The 6,657-nt window shown below is 58.0% G+C and overlaps 1 long non-coding RNA gene across 1 annotated transcript; it reads right to left on the bottom strand.

Moving 5' to 3' along the window:
- Positions 1–1,220: 1,220 nt before the first annotated feature.
- LOC113611428 (uncharacterized) lies at positions 1,221–5,359 on the bottom strand. The gene is made up of 3 exons (XR_003429461.1): positions 5,137–5,359; positions 3,415–3,484; positions 1,221–2,009 (listed from the first exon to the last, which is right to left on the bottom strand). It is a non-coding gene; the product is annotated as an uncharacterized LOC113611428 (long non-coding RNA).
- Positions 5,360–6,657: the final 1,298 nt, after the last annotated feature.

The following is a 6,657-nucleotide window of genomic DNA, read 5'->3' as shown; positions in this document are numbered from 1 at the left end:
TTAGAACACTGTTTGGTGACAAGAGTTTGACTACTTGTAACTATGAGCGTCAGTGCACAGGGGAGCCAGCCACTGCCCTTAACAACCCAAATGTGGAGGACTTAACACCGTGGAGATTATTTCTCTCTCATATCACAATCCAGTGCAGGAAGGTGAAGGACAGAGGGTCTGATCCACGAAGTCATCTGGGGATCCAGGCTCCTTCCAGCTTGTGGCCCTCTTAGGGCTTCAGAATCTTCCTCTTGGGTCCTCTGCAGATGGGGGATTCCAGGGAGGCTCCTCTGGGCCGGAATCTCCACCCACAGGCTGAGGCCACGCTAAGTGCAGGGAGGCTGGGACTCGTGGGCCGGCTCTGTGTCCAGGAGGAAAGAGGCCAGTCTGTGTTAGCCGTTATTGCTCTTACATCCTGCAGCAGCTGGATCGCCAGGCAAGGTGAGCGGCTGGAAGGGCCTGCGAGGGCCTGGCAGGCGAGCGTGTCAATCATCCTCCTGGTTACATCCGAGTGGGCTTTGCCACCCCCGAGCGAGGCTACAAGGGGAAGCTCAGCCCTCACAGGGCTCCCCAGTGGCCCCCCCCACCAGGAGCATGTACAGTATATGTAACCAGCACCTCTTTAAATTCCTTAATCTTATTATTCCTTGGTGGGAAGCCTTGAACATTCTTTTCGTATTAAAAAATAATAATAATAAAGCCTGACAAATTTCTTAAATAGCATTCTTTTTTTCTACCCTTGGTCTCCGGGAGGACCATTTCCTGCTGGGGCCAAGGATGGGGTCCCGCTGGGTGTCAAGGGAGTGAAAGCATTTCTCAAACAGGGTCTCGTGGCGGCCTCTTCTGGCCCACTTGCTGCCAGCCCAGGGGACAGAGCACAGGCTGTCTGCACAACTGAAGTCCCAGGAAACGCCTTGCCCCCTCCAATCCCCCTTCCCACCTACTGTAGAAGGTTCCTGGCTGTGCAGAGGCACTTTCTAAAATGCAGATCTCCAGGCCCCACCCCAGTTGCCCTGATGCAGAGTCAAGCAGGAGAGGAATCTGAATTTTTAGCAGGTGCCCGGGAGACGCGATCTGTCCGCGGCCTGGAATCTGGGAAGCCGGGCTGTGGAGGACAGCGGGATGAGTCAGACACAGCCCTGCTTCTGGGACCACGACTGTCTGGCAGGAAAGGTAAGACAGGACCCCTATCGGCTGAAAAAAAAAAAAAAAAGTACAACTGAAAAGTTGTTTATGTTTTATTCAGCGGACTTGCTGAGAACTCAAGCCCCAGAGGCAGCCTCTCAGACAGCCCTGAGGAACTGCCCCAGAGAGGCAGGGGCGAAACCAGGATGTACAGGGGGTTTTGAGACCAAAACCAGGTAGTTGGTACATCAAGAGATTACTGTTAATTAAAGAAAACCCAGACATCTCAAGTTAACGAATTCAGCACTTTTTTATGTCTGGGAAGATGCAAGAGTCTGTGTTGATCGAAATCATCACTTTGATAAGCACCTCAGCTATCTAGGGCCAGCATCCCGCTTTGCTCCATCCTGAGTCCTTTCAGGGTGCACAGTGGGGTGTCGTGGCTGCAGTGCCTGCTGTCTTGACGGCTGCAGCATCCTTTGTTTCCCAATACGGGGGTGACATTCTTCGTCCACACCCCGGTCAGAAGCACCACGTGGGAGCACGGCTACGGGCAATGGCCCGTGAGCAGAACCCGGCTTCCAGCTGCATCCGGGGCCCTGTGCGTTCTGGTGTTGTGTCTTTGTGGATTCCATTTTACAGATGTGAAGACAGGATTCTTGAAGGCCAGTCACCCGGTCCAGTCATCCATAAGCAGTGGAGCGGGGCTCGAGTCCCCAGATACCACCATCTCTTGGGCCTAGAACTCAGACTGTCCGAGGCATGAGCAACTACCATTGAAGGTGGTGACGTGTGTGCCTCTCTCCTCAGGGGCTGCACGCGTGGCCACCTGTCTGAGCCGAGGAGCCAGCCGGCGCCGCGCAGGTCCCTCCAGAGGCCACACTGATCCCCACCTGCATTTTTAAAAAATTTTGAGGTCAAATTCACATAACATAAAATTAATCATTGTCAGGTCAACAGTGCAGCGGCATTGTGTGGTATGACCACCATCTCTATCAGGTTCAAAACATTTTCGTTACCCCCAAAGGAAACCCCCACACCTGTTATGTAATCACTCCCCGTTTTCTCTAACCCCAAGCTCTGGCAGCAGCCCTCAATCTGCGTCTGTCCCTGTGGATTTGCCAATTCTGACTGTTTCATATAAATGGGATTGTGCGACGTGTGGCCTTTTGAGTCCGGCTACTTTCACTGAGCAGAACGGTTTCCAGGGTCATCCCTGCCGTAACGGTGCCGATGTTTCATTCCTTCCCATGCGCACTCTTGCTTCCTACCCCTGGAGAGCAAGGAGCTGCCCTGGGGAAGACGGCTCAGCAGGGGGGATGCTGCCCCCCGGGGGGGCGGGGAGGGCGTTTTCTTTAGACCCAGGCCTCTGTCCTGGCTTCTTCTGCCCACCCCCAGGTGAGCCCAGGGAACAGGAAAGCACAGATGCATCTCTGCTGTAGAGGGCATGGGGCAGCAAATGGATCACTGCAAGCCTCGAGCTGGGATCTGACTCCTTCCTTTCCTCCAGCCCCGGGAGGTGGTGCATCTGTCAGCAATTTGACCTTTTATAAAGAACCTCACTGGATTTTGTTTGAAAGCACCATTTGTGGGTGGTGGGGGGGGCGGGTTGCTCCAGGCTCTGCTTATCCTTCAAACCAATTTCCTCCTGAAACAGTCTCAGCCCGGGCAGCGATGCTTGTCTGCTGTAGGGTGACTGCCTTCCCACCAGACCTGGCGCTCAGACTCCAACCAAAGCTGGTCCCTGGTCCTGGGGAGACAGAGCTGGATCCTCACTTCCCAGATGAGGGCCCACGGCATCCTCCTGTCCCGTGGAGCAGGGAAGTTGCCTCCCTGCCCCTGCTCCTTTCCTTCTAGAATCTTGTCCAGGGCGGCCCTTCAATCCCACAGTCCCGGCCCCGGGCAGGATGTCAGAGCTGCACCCACCCCCTGCACCCAATCCCTCTGCATCTTCCCGTGTTTTGAGAACTGTGATGGGTGTGGAGTGAGATAAGCACATCTCAGTGCCTGAAGACAGGCCGGGCTGGTGGGAATTCTTATGCAGGAGCACCTTCCTGTCGCTGCCTTTTCCGGGGCCCCTGATGGACCACAGGTTCTGGCCAGTCGTGAGGCGTGACCCCCCGCACTGATGACAGGAGGAAACCATTTATCGTCACGGAAGGATCTGGCTCCTGGCGTGTTTATCCAGAGGAAGGAAATAAGCTCTTTTCATCTCCTCCGAGCGGTGTCTGGCCCACTCGGCCGTCCGATCTGTCAGCGGGGGGAGTTTTAAATAACGTGTCCTGTGTTTGTCGGTACCTGTTTCGTGTCTGCCTCGGAGCTCTCAGCTCATCACTTCCTGGGTGTTGCACTTCACTGCCGCTTCCTCCTTTAAATAAACTCCGTCATAAATTTAATGCTTGTCAGAGCCGAGTTTAGAAATCTGGGCCAGCCACATGCGCCGGCGAGGCAGGGCTCTCTCCTCAGGCCGGCGTCCAGTGTGGCCGACGCGGGACACCTGGGGGAGTGCGGGCTGCGGGCTGCGATGCCGGCTGCGGTCAGAGAGGCTTGCAGGCTTGGGGAGGATGTGGTTTGTTTTTCCACATTTCGAAGCCAGGGAACTAGTGAAAAATCTCACCTGGCAACTGGCACGGAAATTGCTGGAGGGCAGTCGCACAAACCCAACAGCCTGTGTCAGTCTGCATCTCATGGCCAACAAGACTGTTGTGCTAAGAGTGCCTCCCATGGTGTTCATACCCAGGCAAAGTGACAGAGGAGTGAGGCCATAAGACTAGCAGCTTCCCATCCAAACATCCATCTAGCAAACATCCATCCATCCATCCATCCATCCATCTATCTACCAAACATCCAGCTACCTAACCGTCCATCCACTGAGGCGCTGTCATCTCACATGTCCCTGTGGACTGGACACCTTGCAGCCCCAAGAGAACAATGCCCCAGGGAACCCCTTGTCTGTGGGTAGAGGGGACTTTGGTCTTGGGGGTGATGGGGGATCTTGCGGAGTTAGGGGGCAGCTTCCAGGAGGAAAGAGATGCCCCATGCTACTGCAGCTCTTGAAGAGGGTGGGGTTCAAAGAATGAATCCCTTTCTGCCCCCACCCACCACCTGCTATCTCACAGGTCCGGGGTAACCAGAGTTAACGGCGGGTTCTCCGTATCTGCTGCATTAGTGTCCTGGGACTCTCGAAACAAAGTACCACGAATGGAGTGGCTTAAACAACAGAAATTTCTTCTTTCGTGGTTCTGGAGGCTTGAAGCCTGAGGTCCAGGTGTGGGCAGGCTGGTGCGTCCCCTAAGCTGCTCGGGGTGGCCCATCCAGGCCTCTCTCCTGGATCCTAAGGTCATATTCTGAGGTAATGGGGGTTGTGGGGTTGTGGGTTGTGGGGACACATTTCAACCATAACATCTGCAGACGCTAAAATCCCTCTTAGCGTGGAAAAGGGCCGCTGAGAACCCTGACCCTCTGTTGCCCTCCGACGCCCCCTCACACGGGCCCCTAGAGGAGCAGGTTCTGGCCACCAGGAACTACACAACCCCGCTCAGGGTCAGGGTCAGGGTCAGGGTCAGGGTCAAGTCAGGGTCAGGGCGCTCACATCCCTGTGGGACCTCAGTCCAGGTGCCCTGCTCAGTCCAGAGGCCTCTTGCAGGGAAGGCGTCAGGACATGATCAGGGCACCCAGCTCCACCTTCCACCTCCCCCAGGTCATGCCCAGCAGCCTCGGGTCCCCTGGGCCTTCTGGAGTGGCAAGTTCCCAGAACCAACCCGAGAATGCTGTTCCTAGAGCAGGTGTTTGGGGACACGCTCTGTCTGTTCTCAGGTCCCAGGCCTCCACCTGCTTCTACCTGGAGGCCGTGCAGCTCTGGGCGCCCTGAGAGTCCAGGAGCTGTGCCCAGAGCCAGCGGCTGGCTTGAGGCCACCTCGGCCTCTTAGAGAAGCAGGATGGGGGATGGTGACAGCTGATGAGGCCACGCGGAGGAGACATCGGGGCAGGGGACAGTTAGAGGTGCTGCTGGAGTATTACCGTCAGTCTCCCTGGAGGGCACCGTACCCAAACCGAGGCTGCGGAAATAAGGAGCCGGCTTTCCACACGCCCGTCATCTGGAGAGGACTGCTCAAACCCTAGTCCGGCTCTCAGGCGGGCTCAGCGATGCAGACACCTGCTTCTGGCCCCGTCCCCTGTTCCTTAACCCCTGGGCACACCGGGGACTTTCCAGCCTCTGGGCCTTGGTCCGCGGTGCCCTGCATTCCCTGGGCGTGTGCCGTGCCACCCCTTCCGGCAGCTGAACCCACCCATCAGGAAGCCACGCCCACCCTCTTGTTCAGTCGCATCTCTCAGCCGGACTGTGTACCACCGCGGGCCAGGGGCCTGGCTCTCCCAGCCCCGCCTCCCCCAGGTTCCCTGACTGGCGGCACACAGCCGAGAGCGCTGGTCAAGGGCTCAGCGCTCCTGTGGTCTTGGAGGCCTGCCGTGGGTGGGCAGCAAGACCAAGGCCACAGACGGGGCCCCGCAGGCCGAGAGTCCCCAGCCTGCAGCCCCCTCTCAGCGTGCCCTCTGCCCCCCTGGCCACTCCCCCTCCCAGTCTAAGCCTGGCCTCCTTCCCCTTCCTGTCGGGGTCACCGGCTATATCTTTTGAAGGGAAATACATTTATCTTCTGACAAAGGGTGGTGGTGAGTCTGGGGTCCTGAGAAACCAGGAAGCTGTGAGTGACCCAGGAACCCGGTGCCCCTTCCCCACCTGTCGGAATTGGGGAGGGGGTCAACGTCTCAGTAGCAGATCCCACAGGACAAGCATCTCATGACTGGAGGTGAGCTGTGAGCTGAACCTCAGAGGCTGCCCCGGACTCCTCGGGCCCCTGGGGAGGCAGCTCTGCCCCGTCTCCTGGGGAGGGGGATGGAGCTCAGATATGCCTGGGGCTGCAGGACCTACCCTTGGCCAGGGACCCAGCACGGGGCCTGGACCGAGCCTTGCCTTACCTCTCCCCAGCCATGCGCTGCGGGTGCAACGTAGAGATGGTCCTTCCCAGAGAGCGTGAGGACGCTCCCCACCATCTCCCACTGAGGGCACAGGGCTTGGGAGGCTCACGGGCTGCAAGCTCTTTGCAGACACACTTTGTGGGGCAGGATGCGCGCATCAAGTTTCTGGGAGGTGGAGGGGGCACCGCTCCTCCCCGCGCCCCTGCTGCACCCCTGCTGCACCCCTGCTGCGGCTGAGGAAACAGACGAAAAGAAGGAAAAGGGCCCAAGCTGGTCCTCCTGGGGGGCCCGGCACACACCGGCTTGCTGGGAGCTCTGGAGAGGCTCCAAGGCTGGAGGGGGGAGGGGACCCCGAGGGAGGACTCACCCCAGAAGGGGGCCTCGCCCCAGGAGGAGCTCAGGACACAGGGAGCCTCCGGGTGTCGCTGGGGAGGAAGAACCCCGGGGGTGACGACACAGAGAGGATCCTAGAACGCTGGGGTGCCGTGTGTGTGCATGTGAGTGGGTGTGTGCACGTGTATGAGTGTGCCGTGTGTCTGGGCATGTGTGCACGTGTGAGTGCCGGTA

Source organism: Aethalodelphis obliquidens, unplaced genomic scaffold, assembly GCF_003676395.1.
Source record: "Aethalodelphis obliquidens isolate GAN/ISIS:26980383/991018 unplaced genomic scaffold, ASM367639v1 scaffold69, whole genome shotgun sequence".
In the NCBI taxonomy this organism is placed as follows: domain Eukaryota; kingdom Metazoa; phylum Chordata; class Mammalia; order Artiodactyla; family Delphinidae; genus Aethalodelphis; species Aethalodelphis obliquidens.
This window is presented reverse-complemented; position numbering and strand designations above follow the sequence as displayed.